At 33.3% G+C, this 18,626-nt stretch overlaps 1 long non-coding RNA gene across 1 annotated transcript in view; it reads left to right on the top strand.

The window, feature by feature from the left end:
• Positions 1–18,626, top strand: part of LOC150110331 (uncharacterized) — a 44,250-nt gene that overhangs the window by 9,540 nt on the left and 16,084 nt on the right. Inside the window, exon 3 of the long non-coding RNA XR_016548347.1 lies at positions 13,579–13,629. This is a non-coding gene — a long non-coding RNA (uncharacterized LOC150110331). The remainder of the gene's footprint in view (positions 1–13,578; positions 13,630–18,626) is intronic.

Genomic DNA, 18,626 nt, shown 5'->3' with positions numbered 1-18,626 from the left:
AGGATTACACATGTATTACAAGATATGTAAAAACGATTTCCATACAAAATATCGAAGTTGTTAGATACTTGTAGTATTTCGACTGAAAGTATGAAAATAAATCCTAAAGTAATGTGAAGAAATTAATGATGGTGACGCATCACATCTTGAACACAGTTACATCGTGCATCACAGTTATAATTTGTTTGCTTAACTCGGACGCTGGATAGTTAGAAATATGGCTTTGATACCGAGAGTGCTTTCTATTCTGATATCTCATTGTAATCTCATTGCACTATTAGGTTAGTGAATATTGAGAAATCAATTGTGTGTTCTTATAGGACTGTAGGAGAAACATGACTGTATCGAGTTTTACTGCACTCAGTATATCTTATGTTGGTGCTTTTTATTCCTGCGTAAGAGTGTTATCCTAATATTCTTCATATTGCTTACATAAATCTATAATGCTTTACTCATAAATCCACAATATGATATAACAAGCAATATGAAAACGTGTTTCGATATTATCGCGCTCATTCTAATGCTATCAAGCAGGTCGGATTTGAAGTTGGGTACGATTCTCCCTAAAGTCAAATCGAATTTCTGGTTATTTTCTAAATTTAGGTGACATCTCAAGGGTGTCCGTTCCGTGAATGTCGAAAAGATGAGAAAATGTCTTAGGAAACTTGTCGAAGATATTTATTACAACTGCCTTGAAACACCTGTTGTATGGCGTCGAAAAAGATTTTAAAATAGATTATTACTATTATTATTATTATTATTATTATTATTATTATTATTATTATTATTATTATTATTATTATTATTAAGAAAGACCTCTATGGAATCAAAGATTCATCAAGGGAAGTTACATAACACACTCACCAGCGGTCATACTTTTTCTTGAATTCATTCATATGGCTTGCATACACAGCACAACATCCAATGGTAATCCTTTCCAATCATGAACAACCCTACAAGAGAAAAATCTAGCTCTCATTCCCCCCCCCCATCCTTAGTTCTCAGCTTCCAAGGATACATTCTTATCCTTTCCCCATTCTCCATAAAATGAAAAAATCCATCAACCTAAATGCTGATTGACTCTTTCAGAAGTTTGTATGTCTCAATCATATCTTCCCTTTTCGTCTGTTTGCTAGTGTTTACAATTCTCTATTTGTCTTCATAATCAGTATTCCACAATCCTGATATCTTTTTTAACACTCTCCTTTGCAATCTCCCTACAATGTACCAGAATCAAAACGTAAGCTAAGAGACCACACCTGCGCACAATAATCAAAGTGATGTCTTATCAAGATCTTGTAGAGAAGCAAAATGCCATCCTTATCTTCATATGTCAAAGTTAGTTTCAGAATTGGAATTATATTTTGAGCTGAATTCGCAATCTTTGCTACATGGCCAGTGAACTTCAAATTCCTATCTACTAACACTTTAAGATCCGTGGCCTAATGAGTTTCCTCTAGCATTATCCCACCAATATAATACAACATTCGATGTCTATTCACGCCAAAGTGCATGACTTTACTTTCACTGACATTGAACTTACATACATTTTCCCATGCCCTCAGTTACGGTCAATTCAAAACATTCTTCAAGTAATGCATATCAGCAGCATTCCTGATTACCCTATCTATCATTGCATCTTCAGCAATTAACTGTATCTCGCCTGTGAAATCCTTCCCATTGTCATTAATGTAGAGATTAAATAGCAGTGAACCAAGGAACTGATCCTTGTGGTACGTCACTGGTTACCTTAAATCTTGCAGACTTACATCCCCCGGATACCACTTTTTGATATATATCAGTCAGCCATCCTCTTATGCATGCTAATATTCTAAAACCCACACCCATATTCTCCAATTGATGCAACAGTCTATCATGCTGTATTCTGTAAAAAGCCTTAGGATAATCCAAGAGTACCATTATGTATCAATTTCCCTTGTCTAGTTCAATGGTAACATTATTATAGAACGTGAACAAGTTGCTAGAACATGACCTGCCCTTAGTAAATCCATGTTGCTCATTGCAAAGTAGAGATTATCTGTCGACCTAGTTCTGAATGCGAGCCTTAACCATATTTTTCAAAACTTTACCACCACTCCTGAGATACTAAAATAACTGGTTGATAGTTGGATACATGGGCCTTTGCATCAGCCTTGTGCAATGGAATTACCATACATTCTTTCCATTCCCGCGGTGTCTTCCTTGTTCTGAGACTCATATTGAAAACTGCCTGTTCAAAGGAATAGAGTTCAGCTAAACATTCTTTTAGCACATGCTGATATCCCATCAGTCCCTGTTGCTGAATTCTTATCCAGTTTCTGCATCAGCTCTAATACCTCGTCCTCATACACCTGAATTTCTTTATCCAGTGAAGAGGTAGCAGTGAGCTAAATGTTACGTATACCAGGTTGATAGATTATAACAAAATGGGCACTGAATGGAAATTCAATGCTGAATGGAAACATTCAGCATTGAATGTTCACATTCATTCTTTCTTTTACTTTTAGCATAACAATAGAATTCTTTCAGATAGTTTTTACCTTGCATTGCCCAGTTTTTTCTTACTCAAAATTAGCTTACCTGACAACACCTGTGACTCTTTTGTCCTGCTGCTTGTCATTATTGTAATTGACATCATCGTTATTCATACGGTATTCCTTCTACATAATCATTTTCTATTAAATTCCCTTCCACTCTATTTATTCTTCGAACTCTCGGGACACATTCTGATATTGCGTTATTTAAATATTTTTAAATACTTTCAATGCACTGTTGATATTCCTCCCATCCAGCAACCGATATTATTCAGCGGAATTCAGTATCCTCCTTTATTGGTCATAATATCTGCTTTTTAGTCAGCATGTAATCTTTTCTAAATGGAACATTCATAAACTTATCCACTTTCCATGTGAGTACCGCATGATAATTGTCATCAACCGGAGAATGAATACTTACGTCTTTAACTGAAACACCCTCTGAAACTTACATTACAGTGCTCCTGCTGCTGCTGCTAGGAGCTGCAAGCTTCTACAACCGAGCCAGTCAAGGTAGCTTTGACTAGACGAGGAAGCACCGGCCTTCGATACACAACGCAAAGCTCAATTATTGGCGCTCAAGCTTAATTAATTAATTAATGAGCTTGTGCAGCAAGCATGGAGAATTCGACCCTGCCTGCAAACTACCCATGAAAAGGTGTAACGTTTTGCATTTATTACGATGGGTTTGAACAAGGTGTTTCTGCACTCAGTTAACTGTCGTTATCTGAGAGCAGAAACCAAAAATAGTATATTTTTAAATAGTATATTTTTAGAAACCAAAAATAGTATATTTTTCAGGCAACTTTAAACCTGCGATGAACAGGATAGTGCTTGTTTCACACCGAATAATATAATTCATCTATTTCCAAAGCCTTTCATAAAAGGTTATGCCAATGCCTCTATCCTTGTAGACTGAAAATTCAGTTATCCGGAGAGTTCACATAATGGGTATTGATACATAAACACTGAGCAGTTAATTTTGTGAAATAAACACGGCTTCAAAATATGCATTTCTAAAAATATTGACTCACCTTATGATTAGCACCTCATGCTTGGATAGCGAAGAAGACAGAAACTTCCATCCGTTTTTGATCAGAATTCAGTAACCGCACTGAAAGATAAATTGACTATTAAGCTAAACTTACGTAATTTGCGTCCATACTGTGTTGAGTAAATATTTTCGGACCATCATTATCACTAAGAACTCTATTAAAGTTTAGATATAGATCTTTCAAAAAGTCTTTGGCTTTATTAATTATTTAGTAGTGTAACTTTTGTGACAATTGTCAAGTTATTCTGCAAATATTTAATGATTGATTTTATAGTTAAAACTTCTCTAAAGCAAAACGGATATAATAGCTACTGGATATTTCAGCATATTGAGTTACTTTATTTTCTGTCAAAATAGCTTATGTTACACATATCATAATTTATAAGTCAAAATAGATATGTCATGAACCTTAGTAATGTTGCAAATCATTTTGGGAATATAGCGCAAGTTGTAGTAACCAAGATACGCTCTGATTACATCATTCTTATTGGATAACAAAGTTTTATTTTAATTTCGTTTCTAAAAAGCTCACAAGGCAAAGTAAATAAGAAATGTAAACTAACGGACATCTTGTTGAGACTGTACATGTTGAAACTGTACAGTGATATATTATATAATCATCAAAATGTCATATTATATAATCATCAAAATGTCATATTATATAATCATTCAGATGATATTTAATCGAAACCTTTATCTAAAGTTATAAAGAACGATCTAAATATTTCACAATAAAAAACATAATTTCAGTAATTGTAATATGTTTTCTAATACAGAAAAATTAGGCCAAAATATTGTTCATCGTAAGATACCCATTTTTACTACAACGAAATTCGTTTATAAATCATCCAGATTTGCGTTTGCCAAAATACGTAACGGACTCTTGAAGTTCAGTTTTCCTTAAAACATTATCCTTCTAAAATTATCCTTTAAAATTATCCTTCTAAGTTCACCCTTTGCTCATTGCTTATGCCACTGATGAAAACAGTTATCAAAATCCTTTGAAATATCAAACTTGTGGTCACGTTAAAAAGGATTTTGAGAATAACATCAATTAATAATAATAATAATAATTATTATTATTATTATTATTATTATTATTATTATTATTATTATTATTATTATTATTGAGAGAGGGCGCTGTGTAGGCATACGAACGGGCGCGCGGTGATATCGCTGCTCCAGTTTTTTATAGTTTTAAAGTGGTTCCAGCTCCTGTTTTAAGTTGAAAGTGCGCCCAGGTAACCCTACTTATCACGCCGAAGACAGTGATATAAAATTTAACGAGATCGGCTAAGAAGAAACCAAATTTTGAAGTGTTGAAAAGGGAACAGAGAGGACCGTTGTCAACAACGAGCAAAGAACAAAGGACGTCGCCATCTTTATAATCACGCCATACTGCCTAAGGGAAGAAAGGTGAGTCGTGAAGTGTATGAAATGCCTGGAGGATTTATCATCCAACGGAAATAATATAACTTGTACGATATGCAGTAGGATTCTACACATAAAATGTGCCGGCTTTTCAGAAACAACCGGACAACATAAATATGAATCCGATGTAACACGCGAAGAAGGAAGTGCGTACTCTGTAAAAAGAACAAAGAAACACACCTAAAGCAGCCACCTACGACGCAGCCGATTTTACCTGAGGCAAAATCAGACGACGAACCGAACAGACAAAAAATGCAGGTGAGTCCTATAATTTCAACTCTTTAAATATACTAATAGGAAACGGTCTAGAGACCATAAAATCAGCTTAGTAGACCTTGTGCAAGAACTCTTTAAGAAACAGAACGAACAAATAACAAAAATATCTGGCGAATATGAAGATTTGGTAAAACATAATAATTTAGCAGTTATAGAAGTGTTGCAAACGGTAAAAGACATTAAAATGAGCAATAACACACTAAATGACAGGCAACACAATTTGATGAAAGAGACATCCGAACTCCGACAAGAACTTCACTCTCTAAAACTACAATACGAACGTTTAAATCAGCAACAACATAAAAAAGATCTTGTCACAAACGGTCTTCCTGAAACTGCACCTACTGAAAACCTCAGGGACGTGGTTTTAAAATTAGGCCATGTAATTGATACCCAGCTTAACGACATTCAGACCGTAAATCGGATTCCTAGCAAGAGTAAAAACTAAGGCTCGCCACGACCTGCACCAGTCATAATTCGTCTTAAGAGCAAGTCCACAAGAGACAATCTCATGAAAGCCAGCAGGCAGAAAAAATATTTAACACCATTCAACCAGAATCTGTTGTACCAAACAAGAAAAACAAAAATGGAAAAAAATTACCAATTTTCGTGGACCAGAGATGCCAAGATATTCATAAGGAAGTCACAAACTTCAAAGCCGATACAAATTAAAAGCACAGAAGACATAGAATGGCTGCCACTGTGAAGAAAAAAGCCTCCTAAATAGTTCAAAAAGAAGCTCACAATAAAAAAGAATGTGAACCATCAAGACAGATGCAATAACACAGGATATATCGACAATTTCACTTTGATCAGACCTTTCAGATCATTCATTTGACTACCTCCCAAAGATCTGCCTGCTTCCAACACAGCAACCAAATCAATAACAAATATATATATATATATATATATATATAACCAGTATCACCCTCAGATAAGCTAATTACAAAGCTCTTCGAGGGTGCAGTTGAGTTACATCCCAGTAGTAGCATTTATCTAACATTATTCACTTAACATTCTGTAATGAATTCTAGTAGTAAACAGCAAATGTGATAGTAATACTTCAGTTATATGTTTAAGTTGAAAATTATATATTTAATTTACATACTTAAATTTAAAAACAATTATTATTATATAAACTGCAACATAAGTAATAGTGTTTAACTTGTGAGCTATTAAGTGTAAAGTATTACTATGATTATTATTAATGTAATAATACACACTTTTTACTCTTGTGTCAATGAGAAATTCTGCAAATAATAATGATATTAAGAGTAATTGTAATTCTTACTGAATCATTTGCAAGAAAAAGTTGCACTGTATATATTAGTATATATACAGTGCAACTTTATAATATTAGTATATTATAAAGTTGCAACCTAAATATTAGTATATTCATGTAATTATTTGAGAGAGAATAAACTATTATTATTTTTAAAAAAATTATTTTAATAATACGTGAAGTTATAAACGAGAAAAAAAAATTATTATTATTTATTATCATATTATTATTATCATTATTATTATTTATTATCTTATTATTATTATCAGTCAGTAAGGTGTATAACAACAATGAAGATACTGATAATAAAAAAAATGTGTACATGTAAATAGGATGAATAATAATAAGCTATGATATTGAAAAAAAAATTATGTACATTTGTATTTAAAAAAATCACAGTACCCTACATTTTGTACTGAACAGAAAATGTAATCGTGTACTTTATTGTATACACAGTATATGTAAATACTCTGTATGACGATAAAAAAAATGTTATTACATTTTATTATTACAAAAAATATTAGGAAAAAAAAATTATTATTATTATTATAAATGAACTGTATGGCCCGGTCTCGAGAATACACAGCCGAAAATCGAAAAACGAACCAAACGCAAAGCCAAATTTACTGTTCTTGTTTTACAAAAGCTAGTTTTAGCACATCGAAATAGCCTTAAGTTCTTATGAGATTCCATTCATAACTTCTCTCTCTCTCTCTCTCTCTCTCTCTCTCTCTCTCTCTCTATATATATATATATATATATATATATATATATATATATATATATATATATATATATATATATATATATATATATATATATATATATATATATATATATATATATATATATATACTAAGGATGGGGAGATTTTATTGAATTTTAACGTTTGCATTCCTTTCAGAATCTTGACTTGCTATCTTCCAATCTTTATTTTAACTGGATCATTTGAAATTATTAAAACTTTAGAATGATTAATTTCGACATATTGACATTATATGTAACGTATGGGTGGAATTAAATCAAACATTTTGAGGTTAAATCATTCTGTGAAGTAAGAGAAGGGAAGCCTGTTTGAATTATGTAAGCAGAACGTTTCCATGGAATATGATCTAAATGTTTGAGGAATTAAAAGGTAGAAAATCATCCTTTAGCAACTGACTATCATAAAAAACCAATCAAAGAGGTCAGCATTGTAGACGGAATGAAAAGAGCGAAAAGCAGCAAAAAAAAAAAAAAACCTGAAACAAGTCAATATTGAAGTACAGCAGATCATAAAGAGAAGTCGAAAGGTTTGTAATCTATGGGATGGAACGTGGGATCTAAGAAGTGCGCATGTTTCGTTCATCATTTCGGAAAGCACCATTCAGAATGTAGTTAGGATAATTAAAGTGGAATGTAGTTGTTGAGGTTCAGTTGGGGTAACAGATCCGATCCGGATTTGATGTATGCGTGTTAGGGTGTAGTGCACTACTTTTTTGCTGAGAACCAGGATGTTGACGCAGCAGTTGTTGAAGGATTTTATTAATTTGGTTCGATTTTTGAGCATATTTTCATTGCATTTCAATTTTTCTGAGACCTACAGATCAGAAACGGAACCTTTTCAAGCCACTTCCCAGAATATCAGAATTTCACAACGTATGAATCTCTCTCTCTCTTTCACTTTCTCTCTCACGCAAGCACTGAATTTATCGCTGTTTAAATTTTGTCCCTGTGAAAACTCTACAATGCCTTTAACTTTTCTGTTTTCTTACTTGCATTCATTATGTTTTTGATATTCGATCCCGGAAAATCAGACTAATAGCGCGGTTATCAATGTTATTTTGATGAAAATTATGAACATCAATGAACATTTTGAAAGCATGGACAGTTGAAGACTACCGAAAAAAAAGTATTCCGATACCACCCCCAGTTGGGGGACACAGAAGTATAGGACGACACCAAAGGAAAACATGGAATAAAACCGAAATAGGCCACTGGGCTTAAACTTCTGTAAGAATGATGAACATATCATGTTACTTACTTCGATAAGTTAGCTATTGTCTGTAGTTCTGTGTATCATTTCTTTGTACCTTGTTTGTAAATTAGCATCATTATCGCAGTTTTTATTTGTTATGGAATAATGTCAGTGTCGAATAACATGTTCACGAGTCTCAAAATTATTAGATTTATTTGTTCAAAGTGCGGTAAAAGGTTGATAAGTCGTATTTTGTCTATTTCTGGACTTTTCTCTAAGCCTTTGGTTTTAGCTGTAAGAGTGATTCCTTCTGTTCCTGCCTTTGTTACAGGTGGAACATACATAGTATGCTGTTGACTTTGCGTTCGTAATTTTTTGTTGATCGATGGTAGGTTATATTTTTGAGTTGAATGATATTGTTTCTGAAGGCGTAGTTGAATGAGTCAGCTAGTTACTCTTGGATTATATCCTGATATAATCCTAGTTACTCTTGGATTTTGCAATAAAATATTGTGCTGAAGTTTTCTTTTTTAGTTAGTAATTCTTTATTTATAGCCCACGTTTGCTTCATATTGTCATTATACTCCGTACATTTTTGTTAGTAGTAGTGTCTTTTTGCTGTACGAATGTTTATTTTTAGTTTATTTCTTGTGTTTTTGTATAATGTTTGTAAATGAGGGATTACTGTGTTATTTTTTTATTTTTCCGTAGATGTTCGTTTACAGTAATAGTGTTTACAATGTCGCCATTTATCCGTGGATTATTGTCTGTTTGTCGCCTTGTTTGTGTAAGCTTCTTTGTGCATTTTTGTATATTCCTCTGAACATTAGTTGGAAGTGCTAGCATAAAGTTTCAGGTTAATTTATTTTGAGTAGGCAACTGCAGTCTGTATTTTTTATAAGACTTTTGACGATGATCTTTAATATGATGGAGGTTTGTAGAGTTTTGCAGTGTTGCGTGGAGGAAGAGACAGTGGCATAATTAAACGAAGCTGAGAAAGTAGTGATAAATGGTTGTGTTGTTAATTACTGATGAGGTATATGTATTGATGACAGCCGTATGTTCATATTGTCAATGCATGATTGTGTTAGTGAAATATTGAGTATTTCTTCTCTTGTTGGGGAGTTTATGGTAGGGTTTATGTTGTCCTGACTTAGTTTATCAAGCTGTGTGTGTCAGTGGTTGAAGAAGCGTGGTCAAGAGTATTAAAAAATCGCCTATTAGGATAAGCCGATGTGTTGTACGGGGTTCAGTGCTGCTTAGCCATGATTATAATTCATGCAGAAAGTTGAATGGATTATTATCTTGGGTCTGCATATTATGTTTATTGTGTATTTTATGCTATGTTTGTAGCTATTTGTGATTTTCAAAATTAGTGTTTCTGCATGTTCAAATCGAGTTTGTTTTTCGCTCGCACTGTATTTTCTTTGATAAATGTCACGATGCGACCTCCTCTTTTGTTTGATCTACATGTGTTGTAGGTTGGAAATTATTAAATGTTGTATGCATAAGTTTCTGTGTCATATATGGCAACTTAAGTCAGTATTAGTACATTTATGTTTGTCTAGTTTAGTTGAGCAGTGTTATCAAAGTAAGCCAGTGTTTCTTTATACTTCTTATGTTTGTGTTTATGATAATGTGAAGTCGGTATTGGTTGAAATGTTGTCTTTCCATTTCTTCAGAGTCAAGGACTTTGAAGATTATATTTTCTGACTGGATATGTTCGTCTAAATTTGATAACTCTGATTTAGTTTTCGAGGTAATTTTAAATCCTGTTCTTAAGTCTGTGGAGCGTTAGTATTTTATATTGGTAGGCTGTGTAGGTTTGATTTTCTTGCAATTATATAAACTCGAGTGTTTTCATTATATCTCATACATATCTGCGAATCCTTAATCAACAAGAGCTTGTTGTTTTTATCTGTTTTTTTTTTCCTTACCTGGTTTAAAAGATTTTTTGAAGTATGGAGTCCGGTGTTCAGAAATGAAGATTGGTGTTGGGAGTTTCTTGTCGATCATGAACGACGTTGTCGGCCTTTTTTTCTTGCTTTCTTTTGCTGCAAGAATGAGATTCTCAGACGTCTGCTGGTAAAACTACCGATGATTAGTGGCAGCCTCTCTTTGTTTTTTTATGGGCCTGTGTTATTAATAGAGGTGATGTCTTCTATTTCACAATTTCACAATTCTTAATTTTCGCGCTTGAGGTTTTGTTGCGCTTCCATCGCTACCGTTAATTTTGTCTTTATCTATCGCACAGTTCCTAACATATCTTGAAGAATCTCGTTACTGTACTCTATGTAATGTTCGTACACCTCGAATATTTTGTTAATTTGTTCCACAGGTGCAATAAGCAAGTCTCTATCCATAAGTTTGAATGAATCTCAGCACGACACACAGCACATTGGTGTGTGTGTATGTGTCTTTGCTTTTGCTTGGTGTCCGTTCTTTGTTCTTCATGTTCTCACGGTATTGTGGACATCACCATTCGGTGCTTCCGTACAACCCTTTGCTTTCCACATGGTTTTAATAACAACTTGCATACACTCGTATACTTACGCAGTGCCCTCACTTCATAATATTTTTTTTATTATTCTTTCAAATATTTACATATGCGCAATGATCATCTATTCAATATATTATTTTACAAGGTTCAGCACTTTGTGCTACATATAATGAGATTTAAATAGTAATGATGATAACAGTTTTTTTATATAACAATAATAGTAATAATTTAGAATTATATTGTTCAGAGTTACATAAGTTGTATGATATTACATGTTGTAGTTTACTTTTTTTTTTCAAGTTTGAAAAGGTGTGATTGTACAACAGTATTTACACATATGCAATCTGAATATTATATTTCCTTATTCTCACAAACATACAGTGTAAACTCCTGATTTACATTTAAAAGAATGTTTTTTTTTTTACATTGCATACATTTGTTACAGTTATTATATTCATTACATACATTTGTTTAACTTTGATATTTACATTACGTTCATTGGTTTAAATATAATACATACATTACATACATTGCTTTTCATGTGATACGCACATTACATGCGTTTGGTTACATATGATACATCTTGGATGAGAACTAATTTCTTTGCCTTCATCCTCGAAGCTTATATGCAAGGTTATCTGAGGATGACACCAGTTGTATGGCACCAATAACTTGGAATGTATTGATGCGTCGCTGAACTGGAAGCCTGAACGAATATATTGTGTTTCATTACGTTTGTATGGTATTTTGGGTGCGTGTTTCTTGTTCGTAGTATGTCCTTAGAGCTCTTTTCAGGCTATTGTACTTTGTAAGGTTTCTGTATTCAAAAGGTAATTTGTTTATCATGTCTGGGATGTAGACGTTTCGCGTGGCCTTTCCGTAGTGATTATTGTATTTATATGTGATATAATTAGTAGTCTGAGGTCTTGTTATACGGTATGTATTTCTAGCTGTCCTGAGCTGGCATCGAAATAATGTTTTAGCAAGGCTGCATAGTGCCATAAATGTTATCCTATCAGTATTTTGTGTTCTGACATTGCAATGTTTATAAAGTCGTGATTTTCTCTTTGTTCCCAAAAGATCAGTTTTGTCATTTTGTACTGTAGCGACATTAATCTATTTAATTTGTAGGGTGCACAGAAAGCATACGTTGTTATAGCGTATCTTAGTGTATTTTGGCATAGTGCTTTGTATATTAGTGTTTTTAGGCGTTTGGGAACTATGTCTTTTAACTTGTAGAGATTGCCACTTATTGTTCGGAGTTTGTTGTGTAGATGGTTTATGTGGCTATTCCAGTTCATGTCTGCATCGAAGTAAATTCCAAGGTATCGTATTATTTCAACCTGAGTGATTGTAGTGGTTTTGCTGTTCTGTGTGTTTTTTATGTTGGAAAGTGGATGTTGGATGGTTATATATTTGTTATCAACTGGTCGAGTCAGTGGATTTCTGAATATCATTAAGTTTGTCGTTTCTGAGTTTAGGTGTATGGAGTTTTTCGTGAGCCAGTCTATGATCAGATTTATGTCATGTTCACATTTGTTTGGGCTATGCTTGCGTTATTATGGATGGATATTATTGCTGTATCGTCTGCGTATTGGAATATCTTACCTTTGAGTGGTAATTGATTAATATCGTGCGTGTAAATGTTGAATAGAGTTGGAAAGAGTACTGCTCCCTGTGGCACTCTTCCCAGAGTGCCACAGTGAGCTGTCTGCTACCAGTAACCTGTGGCATCGGGACTCGGTTTGACCCGATGCGTGTGATATGCTTTCTATTTTGGAGATAGTTTGTAAACCCTGTAAAGAGTCCCGTCTATTCCAACATGCCTCAGCTTTTCTAACAAGGTTTGATGTGTAAGTTTATCGAATGCTTTAGTAAGATCTATAAAGACTACCATGGCAATTTTGTTTTTGTCTAAGGAGGTATTAATTACGTCTGTAAAGTCTTCCAAGAGAGATGTTGTTCCATTATTTTTCTGAAAACCATATTGTGTTTTGGGGATAATATGAAAGATCTCAGTGTATGCTGTGAGTTTCTTCAGTATGATCCGCTCCATAATTTGATTGATAATTGTTAATGTTGCTATGGGTCTATAATTGCAGATTAAATTTCTTTTTCCTTGTTTGTATATGGGTGTGATTATGGCGGTCTTTAGCATACTTGGTATCTGTCCTGTTTTAAATATTTTATTTATTAGTTTTAGTAGGATAGGACTTAAACTAGCTACATGTTGCTTTATATCTTTAGGTCTAATGCCATTTATTCGTGGGCCTTTGTTTGGTTTGATTTGATGTATTGCTGAGAGAAGTTCTGCTTCTTTTATGGTTGGGAACCATAATAATAATAATAATAATAATAATAATAATAATAATAATAATAATAATAATAATAAAGTGAATCTGGAATTGTTTTACAAATTTTTCACAATGTACCCTCATTAAATCAATTTAAATTTTACAAAAAATTGAAAGTTTTGTTTTGTAAAATATTTAATAAAACAAATTTAGTAAAAAAAATATAATTAAAAAAATTATATTTTTTTAGTTCCAACAAACAGAACCTATGAGATTACAACAGAACGTCATTTAGGTGCTGGTAAGTGCATACCTGGCTTAATCGAAAAAAATATTACATGCAATTATAGATTTAACATTCATAAATTTCAATTAAAATTTTTCTGATACTAGAATGAATGTGCCATGTTACCAATACCGATGTTCGCTAGAACAAATCATGTGCTAAACAGAATTTGGTAAGACACAAAATTTGTGCTCGCAAACAGATTTATTATCTCTTATAAAATGACTAGTGTATATGTGATAACAAGTCATATGTCGAATACGGCCGAAAATGCACACAAAATCGTGTATGATGTATGGTTTAAGGATTTTCATTACCAAGACGATTGTTGGAATATTGGAACTAGTGAAATTATTGGGCTTCAGGACATGAATTCTTATAAAATAGAAGACTGTCATTTGTGTGCTTGTAATTTGCAATTGAATTTCCTCTCAAAATATAAATGTTCATCACGCATTTTATAAATGGTAGTTCTAAATTAAAATTTGATCGTAATATCTTGGAACAAAGTCAAAATTGTAACAAGATTATTAAGGAATCTTCCATTCTGTTTTGTTAGCTCAAAATTTGGCTGAATATTTTGATAGCATTCTTGATACGTATTTGAAAACTCTTTGCTTAGTTACAGAAAATAGCTACTATTTTTGCATATTTTCAAGATGCATTTAACTAAACTTTACGACCAGAGACTGACGATTATTTGCTATCAGGTAGAGCATTTTCTTTCTTTGAAAACTTGGAAATCTTTAGGTAGAAGAGAATGAAGGCTACTCCTACAGGGGATGGAATAAAAAGGAAAGTAAGAAGTGGTTTCCTTAGGTTTATAGCTCAACATAGATTACATATTCACCAACAGTTATTATAATCATGTAAATGAAGACTGTAGAATGGTGGTGGTTAGTTTCACAAAACATAGTCCATAAAAATACCAAAACCAAAGAACAAAAGTATAAATAAGAATATCTCTCAAAAGGACATTCAACTGAATCTCTGATAAACAAGAATTTCAAACACCAGATTGTCCTGTTTTTGATAGCAAAAAAAAAATACTTAATGAAAAATTAGCAGTGAAGACTTAAAACAGCTTCAAGCATGGTTAATAGTATATTAATATGCCATGGTGTACTGAGCAGAAATGAAGACCAAAGATTTGAAAATCAAGGAGCTTTTGCATATGATGGAATTATGCTCGGAGAAGCTAAATATTTAATAGTAGCCCAAGAAGAGATATGTAATCTTGTCTGATGATCTAGCTATTTTCACAGATAAGGGGGTTTGAATGAGATTTACTTGAGATAAAAAGATACAGACTGTTTCTTAAAAAACTGTCCTGTGTTTGAATTGGTTCTCTTGGGTGCTACCGAAAATGAGAAAGCTTGGTTTTAGACCTTTAGAAATATAGTAGGAGCATCTAACATTACGAGATGAATATTTAATGTTATTAATTGTTGAATTTTTCTAGCCGATTTGCCTACTTTTCTTTGTAAAAAAAATTTTGTTTTCCTGGAGGAAACTTTTCCATCTGTATATGAGACTGACTAAGTCATCCTGAGTAGTAAACTCCTTATAAATGTTCTTCTCCATAATGAATTTGCACCCTATTATTCCCACAGAAAGGACATGTTTATTACAAGCAGAGCTAAGGGGCTTCCATGTCTTACAGCTTTGAAAGACCTTGAACTCTGGAATCTTACGGAGCTACGCGATTTTGTTATACTAAGAGGGTTGAAGAGGACTATCATTAGAAAAACTATAGTTAGGATTTGTTGAAGGAGAAGGCGATTTATATACAGCAGGGTGAGTATGGATGAAAGTAAGAAGTACCTTGGAAGTTTCTTCATTGATGGGAAAATCTTAAGGGAGGGATTGGTCTGCAGTGATATGTGATTGTGTATGACCAGAATAGAAATAGTGACCAAAGTGGAAAAAGAGAAATTCACACAATCAATAAATTCTTCCATTGAAAATGGGCACTGAATCTTCTAATAATATTTAGATACTTTTCGACATTTTCAATGAAATGTTTTGAGAAACCCCTATATTATGAACCCTTTTAACATTTCTAGGTTATTTCATCAGATTTGGTAAGTAAGTAGTTATCTACAAATCGGATGTTCTAATCACGGCACCACACGAGTTTCTCTAACTTTTCATTATCTTGTCTAAATGCTATTATTATTATTATTATTACTATTATTATTATTATTATTATTATTATTATTATTATTATTATTATTATTATTATTATTATTATTATTATCATCATCATCATCATCATCATCATCATCATCAAAGAAAGGTTTCTATTCAGTAAATATTTAGTTCTTGGATAAAATAATGATGTTATATGCTTAAAACATTATGGAGGTGTATTATACAGGATTATAAGCATTATACAGGAGCACTTAGATCTATTAACTGCAGTAGTTAGGTATGACTACAGCAAAGATTTATTTAGGTTATTAGGGGACTAATTCTCCCCCTTATCAAAATGTAATTAAATTCATCTCCCCCTCTAACCCGTCTGAACTGGATTCTGACTAGTCATCCTGGTTTCGTTTTTAGGTCAACGTGTGACGTCATGTACACGTGCTGACTGTTTTTGAAGCTGTTGGATTGGTTTTGTTTCGAAACAGTATGTATTTGGCTAGAGTGTTTGTACCTCAACCAATGGGAAGAGAGTCACATCATGTTGTCTTCCTTTCCAATAGTTTAGAGGTCTCATGTTGTCTTCCTTTCCAATAGTTTAGAGGTCTCATGTTGTCTTCGTTCCAATAGTTTGGAGGTCATCGACTTTGTTGTTTCGAGGCTTGGTTTGTTTTTGACCCGAGTCGAGGTCATGTGTTTTTCCCCACTTGAAAGCTTTTATCCACCTTACTGGCCATTATGGATGAAATACGCATCCTCATATGCTTCGTATCCATCATATATTTCAATGTAATATCAATGGTATTACAATTTTGATATGCACTTCGCATCCATTATAATGTTGACATCTATAGACGTCTTGGCCGGTAGCATGGTTAATCGTTTTGAGGTCCCCAGAAGCTAGCGTTTATATCACGTGATAGCATAGTTTTTAATCGATGTTCCTTCCTTATTAAAAGGTAATTAACCCCCCCCCATTTTATCAGTCTCTGTCTTGTCTCGCGGTTGGGTGTAGTTATGTCATATATTTCTCTCCAATAGGGAGAGTCAGGTGACTGTGCAAATAACAACCTCGATGACTATGGAAATTCACAAATTTAAAATTTCTGATCCAAAAGAAATAATTGCAAGACTGGAAGATATTTTTACATGTTTGCTTGAATATTATGTCAGACAAGAAGTTTCAGAATTTAATAAAATATGCTTCGCTATTTTAAGTGATGATTTAACTCACTCGGTCAATCTGTCTCTTATGTCTTCAGATGATTTCAGTACAAAATGGCTATTGGATGTTTTTGAGAAATTTTTTCAATTGAATAAGTCATTTTTAAGTAACTTCAAGTTAGAAATAATTACGCTATCTATTCCTGATGCAAAGGTCGTATGAAAGCACCACATATGCAAGCAGAGTTAGATATTGACATATATTTTAGAAAAAACACTCTGTTAGAAGGATATGGAACACAGAAGGTCTATGTCTTCCTATTTCTATTGTGAAAAGTTGTAGTTATGATAACAGAAGTTTCTGTTACAAAGAAGTCATCCCTTTTGATGAGAAATTACATCAGAAGCTTGTTGACTGCCAATGTTACTTACAAAGAACAGAAGGCAAGACAGTTATGTAAGAAAGCAAATATTACTCCAGGTGATGGTTCTATAAATGCATTATTATCATCATTTCAAAGATTTTTAGATAATTAGTATCAAATCATTGTGTATTATGCTGAAAACAATTTTCAGATTACCTACAGAGGTCCTCACGTGAGAGAAAAGAAAGTCAGTCTGTTATATTTCCAACGATACTACGTTATTGTTTCCGCAACACTATTGTTTCCATCCCTGGATTTTTCTCCCATAAGCACTTTTGTCTGAGATGTTTATGCAACTTCAATAAACCTGTACCCACCCACTTGTGCTCAGATATCTGGTGGAGATATCGGTCAAAGGATGTAACACTTCCATTACATGGGGAAGAGCCTCGACTGTCGCTCAAATTTTTATACAGGAACATGTTTTGAGAATCACAAAGCTACAGTATGCAGTTTTCAAGAGAGAGAGAGAGAGAGAGAGAGATGAGAAGAATGTTCGACAGCTTTCAATAGGAAGAACAATCATACATGGAAGGTTCAATGTGTATACTGTGAACATTTACCTACAGGCAAATGTAATGTTTAGACATTGCAGAGGAAAAACGATGGAAAGAATGAAAACATTACAGATGTCTGTATTATGATTTTGAAAGCATAATATCAGATGAGCATAAACCCATTCTATGTATAGTGCAATATCAAGAGAATTGTGATGGTGAATTTTGTGAAAAAGTCTTTGTGGAGAGAAATATGCAACCGATTTTATTTCTCGGTTGTTATCATCGGACCCTGTGTCAGGTCGTTGTTTATTTGAAAACACGTGTTTTATAGCCCACAATGCAGGATGCTATGGTTCATATCTCATTCTTCAAGAATTGCATGCACGGCAGTTACTACCAGATGTAATCATGAGGGGTGTACAATGCTTATTATGACAATTCCAGGATCTCAAATCTGATTTATAGACAGTATGAATTTCCTAGGAACCAGTCTGCGAAGCCTTCCAAAAACCTCTGGTTTGGAAAACAGTGTGAGAAAAGGATATTTTCCTTACTGGTTTGTTCATCATGAAAATCTTGATTATATAGGGTCGATTTCCAAAATTAAGTTCTATAGACCAGAGAATCAGAATGCATTCTGATACAGAACATAAGCAATTTGAGGAATGGTATGCAAATGCAAAATGGAACACATTTGATCTCAAACACGAACTCTTATCATACTTCCAATCCAACGTGAATATACTAAGAAAACGTTATGAAAAATTCCTTCAAC

The sequence above is a fragment of the Typopeltis vanoorti genome, chromosome 1, assembly GCF_054136105.1.
Source record: "Typopeltis vanoorti isolate ZY-2024b chromosome 1, IOZ_Tvanoo_1.0, whole genome shotgun sequence".
Lineage (NCBI taxonomy): Eukaryota > Metazoa > Arthropoda > Arachnida > Uropygi > Thelyphonidae > Typopeltis > Typopeltis vanoorti.
The sequence above is the reverse complement of the archived record's forward strand: the minus strand, read 5'-3'. Positions and strand labels throughout refer to the sequence as shown.